At 37.1% G+C, this 13,574-nt stretch overlaps 1 protein-coding gene across 1 annotated transcript in view; it reads left to right on the forward strand.

Annotated features, from left to right (window-relative positions):
• The first annotated feature begins 4,350 nt into the window (after nucleotides 1-4,350).
• Nucleotides 4,351-13,574, forward strand: part of cdk18 (cyclin dependent kinase 18) — a 69,647-nt gene continuing 60,423 nt past the window's right edge. Inside the window, exon 1 of the mRNA XM_034314408.2 lies at nucleotides 4,351-4,712. The gene's annotated coding sequence lies outside the window, so the exon portion shown is untranslated. The remainder of the gene's footprint in view (nucleotides 4,713-13,574) is intronic.

Below are 13,574 nucleotides of genomic sequence, written 5' to 3' on the forward strand. Positions count from 1 at the left end.
TGTAGGAAAAAGTAATATTATCAGAGCTTGCTTTGCATGGCAAAACCGCTTAGCATTTTTTGTGTAGCAACACAAGAAAATTGTCTTAAATAAATATCTACAGTGGCTTGCATAAGTATTCACCCCCTTGAACTTTATACACATTTTGTAGTGTTTCAACCTGGAATTGAAATGGATTTAATAGGAATTATATGTCATGAGTATATCTAACAACTAAGTATGTGACAGCAAAGAGGGTGAATACTTGTGCAATCACAAATTTTATGGTTTTTACTGATAAAATAATTTTACAACGATATGGATTTTCCCCCACACAAGGGGGGTGAATACTTACGCAAGGTGCTGTACAGTGTACATTTGAGAACATTGGTGCTTTTGCTGTGTTGCTGGACTAAAAACGCTCACTCGTAGATGCTCCACTTGTAGAATAACCTCACATTTAATGATGCAAACCGTGCTGGTGTTTTTGTCCGAGCCTTTAGAGAATTGCAACTTGGCACAAACTTGTTACACCATGTGCTCTAATAGCCACCCTCAAAGCACCGAGAACATTCATCACCTCTCGCTCGACCTCCTCCCTGCCTACACAGCCACCCCCTCCACCCCTTCACCCAATTCTCCACCAAGTTCCAACCTCAATTAGGCGCTCTGTGCTGTCCTTGGATGAAAGCGGATGCTGGACTCCCTTCGACTTCTCCCTCCTCACTTCTCCTGTTATTTCTGTACATGCTCGGCTGCCTTCGTCCCTTATTAGAGCTTTGGCTTTGGACCTCGGCAGGTCACTGGACTCTGGGGTTCAGTTTCTACTGTGCTTAAAGCATCGAAGAGAAAAGACAAAATGCTTAATAAGCAGTAGACTGGTACGCACACGCTTTCAATTATCACCACCACCCACGTGAAGTTTTATTTCTTTTTGAGAAGTCATCACAATGTCTTTAGCTTCCAAAGCATGTCAGATTTAAAGAAATAAATATATCTATCCAGATGAGTGCAAAGCTTTAATGAGAAATGTGCCTTCATCATTACAATTAACCAAAATGGTGTTTCAGTTCTCACCCATGGTCACAAGCTGTAGATAAAAACTGAAAGAATAACATCGAGTACCAATGGTAGAAATGAGATTCCTCTGGGCGTACTGTCCGTGATAGGGTGAGGAGCTCAGCAATCCAGGAAAGAGCCTCAGAGTAAAAGCCGCTGCTCCACCCAATGAAGGTGCTTTGGGCTCCCTCTAGAAAGAGATGTATTAGGCATGTTGCAGTGGATGGAGACCCTGGATCAGACCCAGGACCTGCTGGAAAGTTTATATCTCACAGTTGGTAATGTCTGGGGATCCCCAAGGAGGAGCTGGAATCTGTGGCTGGTGATAGAAAGGTCTGGGATGATCTTCTCAGCATGCTGCCTCTTCAATCCAAACTAGGAAAGGCAGATTGAATGAACTGAAAAAGTTCAAATGTTTGCATCCCAAGCTTTCTGAATGTGATATTAAAAAAAAATCAATAATAACTGTCCATACTTCATCTTCAACTTCTTTCTCATGGATCTAACATCCACCCTTTATTCTTCCTGACACCTCAGCTCTTCTGGTCAGCTCTGAATACAGAGAAGGGCATGTCTTCTATAGTTTAGTTGTTTTCCAGCTTTATGTTTTCACTTCTTGTCTTGTTGCAAGATATATGCCCACATTTCATCTTTAACCTCTGTGAATTCTCTCTTTCTTTAGATGGGAGATCTCTTTTGGAGGTACAATGGGGTCCAAAACTCTGAGGCCACGAGTGAAAATGCTTCTATTTTGCATTTGTTTCTAATTTAATACAAACGTTTCCTTACAACTTGAGTGAAAAGTAGAATCTTAGAAATGTTTAGATGAATTTCAGAATTAGTTATTTCCCATAGCCTGCATAGACTCCACAAGTTTGTCTAAAACTAAAACATTGGAGTGTTGTCTTAATACGTGCTTTAATAGAAGGGATAAAACTCTGACTCTGAAAAAGGGAAAATCTGACCTTTAGTATAAAGGAGGTCAATATAGCATATTTGCTTCAGTTTAAAAAGTGACCTAGAAGTAGTGCAAATACTTCAATATTGAACATTCAAGATATTGAACATTTCCTTTCTCTGTTTTAATTTTTTTAAATAAAAAATGTTTAAAATACCTTTTTAAATTTAATTTGTTTTTATTTTTTTAACCTGATCTTTTATGTGCGCTGTAGGTACAATTTTCAAAATAATTCTTAAAAATTTAATTGTTTTGATATTTTTTAAATTAAATTCCAGTGTGGTCTCAGACTTTTGGACCCCATTGTACGTTTTGCTTTTTTCCACCCATGGAGTTTGGGGATGCAAACTTTTGCACTCAACTGAACTCTACTTACTCAGAGCCAATCATGGACCTGGCTGATCAAACAAGCTTTCACTGGAGAGTTTGGTATGTTTCCTTATGAAATCTGGCCAAGACTTACTTTCCCAGAAAGACATCATTTGTCTGACATTGACAAAAACAAACCCAGTCATTTTTGGGTTAAAAAAAAAAAGGCAAACACACAAAAATATCTCATCAACTATTTCAAACAAAATCCTTGAATAATTTTTTAAAGACTTAATGCCATAAACATGACTATATTGTGCTAAATACCTTCAATATTCTGAAGCCTGTGGCCAGAAAAGTGTACAAACAGTATCAGCCTCTATGTGAATGGTGGGTGGAGCATCAAACCAATATATTCATCAGAGGGCAGGTCAGAGGAGGGGAGTCGCTCTCGGCACATCATTTTATAAATACTTTTTTTTTCTGACCATGGAGGGCATACTTTTGCAGAGAAACAAACAAACAAACAAACAAACAAATAAATAAATTTCTATTTAGGACATGAATAACATTGTCACTAACGCTTGATTACAAGCATTAACTTTTTTATTTACATTTTTTTTACATTCAGCTCCAGGCACTAGCTATTATTTTCTTACTAATAGCTAATTTGGACTAATTCATTACAGCTTATGTAACTCTTGTGATGCTTTGGAGAAAAAAAACACATGCTGTAATGAATTAGAAAATAATCTGAAAATAATCTGAAAATAATCAATGACAGGGTGATGTAATGAAGCGGAGTTACTGTTACCACCTTGAAGCTGATTATTTTCCAACAAAGCATGTCCCGAAATGCACAGCAGCAGTTTGCCAATGATTACAATTTTTATTAATTAAAGAATGACACATCATACTTTTCATCCATTTATAGTTATAATTAATGTGGAATGTCTAAGAAACCAGTGTAGACCGCTACATTTCCGTTTTGCTGTAGCGTATGAGTGCTCCAGTACTGCAGGTGGCGCTGTTAAAATTTCCTGATTTTAAATTTCCTGATTTTAAAATTTCCTGATTTCAGCAACTACAGGAAGAAGAAGCCACTTCTCAAAATCGTCCATGTTAGAATGAATAGGTTTGGCCACGCCAAGTTTGCAACAGCCAATCACAGGTTGGGTCGCTTCGTCCACCAAGTTGGCCAAGCTCCCATGTGCACCACTCATATGACAATTGTTTATTCCACTATTATGTCAGACTGTTTGTGGAAGCCAGCTAGCATTGTCTAGTCTACTGTGGCCTTTAGTTCCTGTTCTCATTTATGTTATAGTAGCTATAAACATTTGCTTCCTCATCAGCCTTTTTTCCTCTTTTTCTCTCCCACGGACAAAAAAAAAAACCCAAAGCTTGTCATTTTATCAAAACTGCAGCGTATGAACTTTCCCATGTCAGAAAACTTTAAAGTTACAGCATTAGCTCTGCCTGTTACAAGCGCTGATGTTTTCTATAAATGTTAAATAAATGTCTTCTTACAGAAAACTTCACAATAGCAATGATTACACACATTTTTATATCTGTTTATATGAAGTGTCTGCCATACAAGTCCCTATGAATGAGCTGTTACTATAGAAACAATGAATTATTAGAACAAAAGCATTAATATAAACCTGTGATTTGCAGCTGAACTACTGTCAAAGCTGCTGTTATAGAAAATTAATCAACACTTTCTGACCAATCAGAATCGAGGATTCAGCAGAAATGTTATTATATAACTGCACTCTGAGGTGTGTGTGTGTGTGTAGAGCCTACAGCAGTCAGTTCAGCCTCCACTGGTCATGTTTGCTATTTAGAGAAGCCACAGCCACCATGTACACACACACACACACATACACACACACTTCACATATACATACATAACCATATTGCATTAGCCCCATGTGAGAGGATCACAGGCTCATGCTATTGGCCGTTGCCATAACAATAGGGGCGGGGAGGCAAGCGGAGGTGGAGACTGAGCCTGATTATAAAATCCTTCACAGAGACACATTTGCTTCCTGTATTTTTTTTCTTTCATATTTTCAGTTGTTGCCTTTTTTTTGCCTCTCTCTCTCTCTGTCTCCCTCTCTCTCACTCTCTCTCTCTCTCTCTCTCTTGGCGGTGGGGGGGAAGGAGGGCCTCGCATGAAAAGCAGCAGAAGGGAAGGCAGTGCAGGAGCAGCCTGTGGAGACAGGGACAGACTGTGTGTGTGTGTGTCCACCTCCATCACACTCAAACACACACACACACACACATCCTCCAGTTGTGGATTTATTAGTGTTACCAAAGAAGCTGGAGGGCCTTGTGCTGTCCTCGTCCTCAGCAGCAGCAGCAGCAGCAGCGTCAGGGACACACACGCTCCTCGTCCACTCCTGTGAGTAGAAACTGCAGTGCCAAAACATATGAGCTGTGATTCGGAAACAGGAACTTGTTGCTTTGATTTACAGGCTAGTCACGCTCGAGAGCGCCGGGCTGGAAGAGGTCACAGAGTGTGTGTGTATGTGTGAGAGTGTGTGTGTGTTGGTTTGCTGATCATTGACTAATTTATTAAGCTGTCTGTCTATAGAGGCATTAAAGTGGTTTCAGATTCATTAGGATACAAAACTGAAGGTTTTTGAACTAAAACTTTGGTATTTCAGTGGAGTGTTTGTTACTTTCTTCTTCTCACACACCACATAGATGTTGCATTTTGAAACCACACACTATAGATCAGTGGTTGTTATTATCAAAGTTATTACATTTGTTCTTATAGTTAGTACTCTTGAACTGAACGAGTTGAATCCAAACCTCAACAACTCAAAAATATAGAAATTATCTTAACATGGAGTCTATTGTGTTGTGTTGGTGGAAAATCCAGGAATTAAAAAAAAGCTATCAAAAATAGCCAAATAGTATCATGCACATTTGTATAATGAACCTAATATCTGAATAATATTTGAATAGTTGGATTATCTTCATAGTTCTGTAGAGTTCTGTGGATTTTTTAAAAATGATTACACTCAGAAAGTTTGAGAACCCCTGCTATAGATTACAATTGCTAAAAACAAACAAACAAACAAACAAACAAACAGGTCTCTTATCAGGATATGACACCATATCTGAACTTTTTTCTGAACACACACTCACAGATTTGTCTTACTGTCCTTGTGAGGACCTTCTGCTGACCTTAATAGCTAAAAGCAAACCTTTGAGATCTTTCAGGTTTTTTTTTTATTATTAGAAGCTGCAAAAAAAGCCAAAAGTCACCACAAAGTCAGAACTGTCAGATAGTCCTATCCTTCTGCCTAAATTAGGTCCCCAGCAAGTTAGAAATACCCATCCCCATACACACACATCACGTTAATGTGATGTAAATCCAGTCGAATAGGATTACAATAACACCGTGCTTAAAAAGGATATTTAGACTGTTGGGTTTCATGAAGTTCCTTCATAAACACTATGCGAACTAATTAAAAGAAGAAAAGAAAGTAGAAGGCTGTAAATAAACCAGATGAGTGTTGCTTTGACAACTAGCTAGCTAGCTTTCATGCACTGACATACACGCCAAACTTCTCACATCTCACAAGAAGAAAGAACTGATGAAGTTACAAGTCACAGGAGCTGAGGAGTTGGTATGATGCTTGATAATTATTTGTATTGGGTGTTTTAAAGTGAAATGTTAAAATAAAATACAAATAAAATGCACCTATTCGATTGATATCTACAGTGTATAGTGTACAGACATCAGCTGGTTGAGAGAACGACTCCTCTGAAGGTCTAAATAAAAATCTAACAAGTAAAAAGTACTTTTCTTTCTTGGAAATGTGATTCTGTAAGAGTACAAAAATTTCAATGACACTCAAGTAGAGCTTGTCAATATAATTATATAATATCAATATTGTGATAAATTATGCCATAATACACCTTTCTGAGACATCATGCTATCTGATTTAGTGAACTGATTTGTTTTCCTCCTTTTCAGTGTTAATTTATTCTTTAATAAATTATTATTAAATTTAATTTAACGAGACATTAAAAACATGAAGCTCAGATTCTTTTTCAAGGCACCATTACAGTTTTGCTGACAGTTTCTGAGCAAACTTATATCATGATACATATTGTGTATCGCGGAAATATCTTGAACGTATCGTATAAAGTATCATGATATGATATTTTAGTCAAATCGCCCCACCCTTTTTACTAAATACTATAAATAATACCTAGGTGTAGCAACAAAGTATTCCTGAACTATTTTCCACTCCTGAATGAAAGATTCTGAAACATAGCCGAAGTGTTTCAGCTCTGTAGATTCAACACACTGCGTAACTCGAGTATAGTTGTAAAAATTTATCCTAAAAATCAAGCAGGCGATTTCACAAAACTGTGAAAATTACAGTTAATCATACTAAATATTGAACCGACTCCTCTCAGATATAGTTATTTTTATATTCAGGCTCATCTGCTAAATAATACATGAGCTGAAATGGCTCTTTCTTGGCTCTAATATTTGCTTTTACCTTACTCATGACTCATAATAATTCACCTTGGCATCTGAGTTGGTGCTGAGGTGATTGCTGATAATTGCTCAGTTGAGTTTCATTGAACGGAGACAAATAAGAGGCATTATTGCCTATTGGAGACAAATTAGAGTGTGGGAGAAATTACCTCAGAGAGATGAAATGGGCAAATAAGAAAAAAAAAACAGAAAAAGGGAGCCTGGCTTCTGAGAGTGAACCTGAGAGTCAATTATTGAGACCCGGTTTGGCAAAACACAACCCTGTGAATAGATGCGTTTGAACTTTGTCAGTCTTAACTATCTCAGTAGGAACGGAGAAATCAGAAGAGGTTTGACAAAGCAATATTGAAGAAAGTTCATTTTTCCCCTCTGATGGCAAATCAGTCCAATATCAGAAAAGCGATATCACAGTCTGGGGTCTGGAGCGATGGGTAATGAGGACTGTTTTGCTAAAATGTGTTGCTTTGTAGATTAATGTGTCGTGTTTATGTTTAATGGAGAACAGAGTGACTGTGTGACCAACCGCGTGACCTGAGTGCAAAAGTTTGTGCCCCCCTTTAGAACAAAATATAGTTTGCACTACAACCAAAAGATAATTCGAGGAACCTATTGGGAACACTTCCAGGGTAAAAGGACCCCTTAAGATTAAGGCACATTTTTTAATGTTAAGAACAACAAAGAAAATATGCACCTATTAGAGATTTTTATTCTTGATCTCACCCAGAAGTAAACTTGAACTACTGTGGATCATATTAACTTCCTGGTTTTATTAAAATTGCAGTTAGATGAACCCTTTTCTTGTCATATGACCAGTTGATTGGGTTATGATAATTAAATAATAATCATAATCACACAGATACTAGTTGATAGTCATCTCAATCATAACTGTGTGATTTAAAAAAAAAGCAATAGTCAGGGACCCTCTAGATATATCCAGATATCATGGATGCCACTTTGAGAACCATGGATTTAGTTCCTTCCTATTTAATTTTATTACTATTACAAGTAATAAAACTGCTGAAATCATGAAGATATTCATAGCCAATGAAAATGAAAATGAAAGTCTCCCTTTTATAAATATTCTCTAATAATTCCTGACTTATTGTACCCTGACTCAGTTCTTACATTCCGAGATTGTTTCATCAAAACTTCCTCACTCTCCTTGACACTTCTAATACCTCTTATGAAAAGCCATCTTCAAATCAGCTCTGGAGGCTGAGAAGCTCCTGAGAAAAGAAATTTGGTTTGGTTGATTTTGACATGTTTTGGATTGTTGTCTTGTTGCAGGATACAGTACACTCATGTACATTTGTTCCCAATTTTCTCCCAATTTTGGTCAATTTGCCAATTTCCACCCACTAGCTAGCTATCACACAACAGCTACCAAGGGTGAGGGCTAACACCAGTTTCCTCCAAGCCACCGTGAACTGCTGCATCACGGGGTAGTGTAACACACTTGAAGGAAAGTGTCATCTGCCCTTTTCCACAAGAGCTCACCGATGCCCAAGATTCACTAGTGTTGTTATGATTGACAGGGGAGAAAGAGTATGCCCCTCCTACCCAGAGTGCATGGCCAATTTTGCTCTCTTGGACTGCTGGCTATAGATAGCTGTGGCATCATCAGGGTTTTTGTACTCACTCACTCTTTTTAGTCAGAACCAATAATGGATGGGGAAATAAGGTCACACTAAACCAACATGGTGATCAGAGTGCAGGCCAGAGGTGGAGAGTGCCTCTCAGCTCGTCCCCTTCACTCTCCACCCGCGTTTTCTCTCATGTTCTGCTAACGTCACTGTTCACGGCCCTGTGCGCTAATGGCCCCCTTTTACCGAGTGCACAATGCTAGAACACACCGCTATTAACAGCCCCGATTGACATTCAATACAAATCCACAGCATGTTTGTTTTGGACAGGTGTCCTCGTCTAACTTTGTATGCTCAGATTTGGGGACATGGATGTAATTTCACGTGGTGGAGATGACAAAGAGGATCCTTCCATTTTCTAGCTTTTCATCGCTCATCGACGAATGGACAATCAATAGAAAAGCAGGAAAGGGTCACTGCTGATTCACTGGTGGGAATAGGATTTGCATATGCAGCTTGCTTTCCAGGATTAAAGCAAAAACGAAAGCACCACATAGACAAAATATACACTGCTGGACAAGTTTTCACTATAGATACATACATATATATATATATATATAGAGAGAGATATTGTGTTATTGAATTCTCTACTCTTTCTAATACTCTTTCTCAGTTTATTCTAATACATTATCATTTCTATAGTAACAGCTCGTTCACATAGACTTAGTAAGGTGGACGGTCCACATAAACAGATTTTTTAAAAGTGTAATATTGTGTAACATTGTGACATTTTCTGTAAGGAGACGTTTATTTAACATTTGTGGAAGGAGTCTCCAGTGTCAGTGCTTTGTAACACTCAGAGGTAAAGCTATAGCTTTAAGTTTTCCGACATCTTCATGACAGAGGAATTTTGTGGACTTTAGCTGCTATAACATAAGCAATAACAGGAACTAAATTCACGGATATTCCACAACATTAACTGTGACTATAAATGGAAAAAGTATGATGTGTCATCTTTAATAAATAAAAAATTATTAATAAAAATGATTGTTGGCAAATTGCTGAGAAAAATAATTAAGTTCAGGGTGGTGACAGCAGCTCGGCTTCATTATACAATCCAGCTGATTATTTTCCAATAACAGCACTTCTCCAAGTGTTTCATTCCTAACGTAATCACTATTATTATTATTATTATGTGGACCAAACCAAAATGAACCAGAATAGCAATTAAATAAGGAAAGCTAAATCTTTAGAACTTGTGACTGTAAATGAATGCTTTATTAAAGGCCAGTAGCCTACAGATAAAAGACTCATAGACCGCGGTAGTATTAACGGTAAAACTTACATATGTGGTACCTCAAGTGGCTAATTAGAGTGATTTTTCCAATTAGATTAGATTTAGATTGAAAAGAAAATAATTTCTAACATTTTTTATTGAAATTGTTGAAATTTTATTGAAATCAATTAAGAGATATGAATGCGCCGTGAGTAATCATACAGCTATTTCATATTTTTGATCATCAGATTGTCATTGTGGCAGTTTGGGGTTCGCACCAAGGGTTCTATAGAAAACACCCTCGTATTGAAACACACCTCTGGCGGATTTCTCACAAATCTATGAGAGGTCACAGGAAACAGCAAGATATAGGCGAGAAAATAAACCTCTGATAATTCACCAATATTACACACTCAGGACTGAAGTGGAGGGAAAAACAGGAGAGAGGGGAAGATTTATGGAACCAAACAATCTCTAGTCTTTTCTTCTCAATCCTTTTTTAATTTGTTAATCACCTAAAGAGAAACATCTGGATGTCGATTTAATCAAAGGATATCTGCTTAATCCATTTGTTTTTCCTTTCACGGTTCACAGGATTGGGCGGGATTTCTGATACATGGAATTGAAATATGAGCTGAAATAGAATAGAAACTGTATTTGATGTGTTTTTTTTTATTTGTAATGAAATGATGAAAAGATGACGGTGGCTTTTAAAATGTGAAAAATGCTAGAGAGCTACTGAGAACTTTCACGAAACGTCCCTCTATTTGTTAGTCATTGTAGATTATGCTCTAATGTTAATGCTCTAATGCTCTCTTAAGTTTACTCAGAGCTAGACGACAAATAAACCGAATAGGAGTGCACTCTTTTTGCTTGTTTAGCCGGGGAGAGGTTATGACGTGCGGTGAGTCAAGCGTGTATATATTAAACAGAAGAGGTGAGATTACTGGAGATCAGAGATCAGAGCGTCTATGTCGACTGTGTTATTGAGATATCCTGATTTAATGTATAATTTATTTTTCTTTATCATTTATGGTTTGTGAATGGTGTGCAAACTCTGTCTGCCTGGCATGCCGCAGCTGTACGCCAGCGCAACAATGGAGCGCACTTACTTCCTGATTCTTATACATGGGGCATTTTATAATGTTGAAACATTTGAGGTGTTGAAGTCTCCGGTAAATAATTAATACGACAAATATATATATATATATATATATATATATATATATATATATATATATATATATATATAATATTATATGGTTGAATTCTCCATTCTGATCGGTCAAAAGGTGTGCACGGCTTGGATAGTAGTTCCCATTGTAACATGAAGGATAGATATATGTTTTTCAGCTGAAATCACATAACCACTACCAAGCTTTCTGTACCCTGAAAACTTCCTTTCAATTAAGTTATGTAAAAAAAATACTTTGACTCAGTTACTAGGCCTGGGTTAAAATGAGTACCAGGAATTCATGAGGAAAAAGAAATTGGTAGCCTTTGGTGTCAAATCAGGCCTGATTTATTTTCACGCTAACTGGAGTCATTGATGGAGTCGGAAACAATCCTCATGCTCCAGCTGGCCACATGGTCAAACATTCATAATTAGTTTCAGGTGTACACATTTTCCAGATTTAGCTGCATGCTGAAACACAAGCTAAACAGCTGCTGGCTAACTAGTTAAGCTAGTGAGTTAGATGCAGATGAGCTGCTTTATCCATCAATTCCTCAATGGTGACGTTGACCAGAAGACAGAAAGATGGACAGAATTTTTCATAGGTAAGAATAATCATGTGAACCAAAAAGGAATTAGTATGCTTTTGCAATAATTAGCTAACTAACCAGAACAAACACCTGAACAAGCGGTTTGTCAGCCAGCCATGCTGCTAGTGTTGGCTCGCTAGATAGCTAGATATTTATGCTAACTGGTTAGCAGTAAATAAGGTCATTAGCACTGCTGTTTCATGTATTTTGTAGTTAAGTAATATTGACTCAAATTTCAAGGTAATACAATTACTCTTAGCCTTAGCTAGCAGGCAAAGCTGCTATTATCTTGTAGCTCTATTAATCTGTTGACCAAAAAATATTCTTAAAGGATTAAAAACTAACAGTGTGGGCTCTGTTTATAGCATTAGCATTAATGATCATGGTTTATTCCGTTAGCATTAATGATCATGGTTTATTCCATTAGCATTAGTGATCACGGTTTATTCCATTAGCATTAATGATCGTGTTTTCTAGAGTCAGCATTAGCATTATCAGCTTAAATGACATGTCATGTCCTGCACAATAAATTCACTTATTTATAGCGTAGTTTATTGTTGATACCATTACGTTTGGGATATTTTGTATCAGGTTGTATTTTTATATTTTTTATCCATTCACATTTTTTATAAATGTTTTAGAGGTTTAGCTACATTACTGTCAAGCAAGTATATTTAAAAAAGGAATGAATTGTGAATAAGTGTTGAGGGTATGAGTCATATTAAAGTATATAATGATTCATCCTAAAGCCACCTTGTCTCTTTATTTTAATCTCAGCTCAGTTAACATTACACACCACACACCAGAGGCCCGGAGAACTGCTCCCAGATCAGCAGTGCCAGGCTGTGTGAGGACGTCAGGGAGAATGTGTGCTAATAGTCACACCCGAGTGCAAACAGAGCTGTACACGGAGCATTGGAGCTGCTCGTTAAACTGTCAACACGATTGTGTTTCACTAAATCATAACTGGTTGAGGCCATTTATAGGTCGTAAAATTTGTACACGGCTGCTGTCAGAAGGAGAACTGAGCTTTCAGCCTCCTCTGCGCTCTGTGCTTTATGGCCACCGTGTAATATGTGATATTTCCAATTTATCCCACTGCTGAATTCTCCATTCTGATTGGTCAGAAGGTCTTGATTACTTTTCTATCACAACAGCTCTGACAGTAGTGCAGCTGCAAATCACATTAGGTTTATATTAAAGAGCTCATTTGTGTATAAGAAATGGGTCTAATGAATGTGAGTAATCGTTGATATGGAATATTTTTGGAAGGAGTCTCCAGTGTCAGCACTTTTTAACAGTCAGATGTAAAGCTGGAATTTTTAAGGTTTTCTGACGGGACAGAGGAATGGTTCCAGGGTCTCAGTAACATGACAAGCTGTTTTGTTTTAGTTCAACAACTTTCAAGGTAACTATAAATTGATTTAAAAAAAAATAATAAAAGTACAACATGTTGCTGTTTAATAAAAGCTGCAAGTTTTGTCTTATCAACTTCAAGAAAAAAAAGAAAGGCTGATGGCAAATGATTGTTTAATAGCCGCTGTATTGTAAGTGAGAACAGGTGCTAACTTGTTTCCTGGACATTTCACAATATTAAATGTAACTATAAATGGAAAAAAGTATGAAAATATTCTTTAATAAGTAAAAAATTTTAGTATTTGACAAATAGCAGGGGTATTAGAAGAATAAAACACTGACATGCTGTTATAGGAAAATAAACAATAACTCAGTAAGTCATTCTGGATGATTTTTCAATGACAGCATGCCATGTCGTGTTTTATTCCTTACTTATTTTATAATATTTAATATATAACAAACATTATATAAACGAGCAATCAGATGAATAACACAAACGAGGATTTGTGTTGTCATAAAAACATGTTCATGTAAACAGCTAATGTGAAAATCCTCAACAATAATGATCAAAATGCTTTACTCTAGCTGTTCTCAGAAATGATTATATCCATGCCGTGGCTCTGACGCAGTGTTTTTGGCCTGACGGGTGAGCTCTGTTTTTAGTAAATAAAACTTTGCTTGCTTTCCAACAGTCCTTGCAAATCCAGTGTCAAAGTCAAAAACAAGTGGACTTTTTCTAAAGATGACCACGATCATAACCAG

This window comes from Pangasianodon hypophthalmus, chromosome 20 (genome assembly GCF_027358585.1).
Source record: "Pangasianodon hypophthalmus isolate fPanHyp1 chromosome 20, fPanHyp1.pri, whole genome shotgun sequence".
Classification (NCBI taxonomy): Eukaryota; Metazoa; Chordata; class Actinopteri; order Siluriformes; family Pangasiidae; genus Pangasianodon; species Pangasianodon hypophthalmus.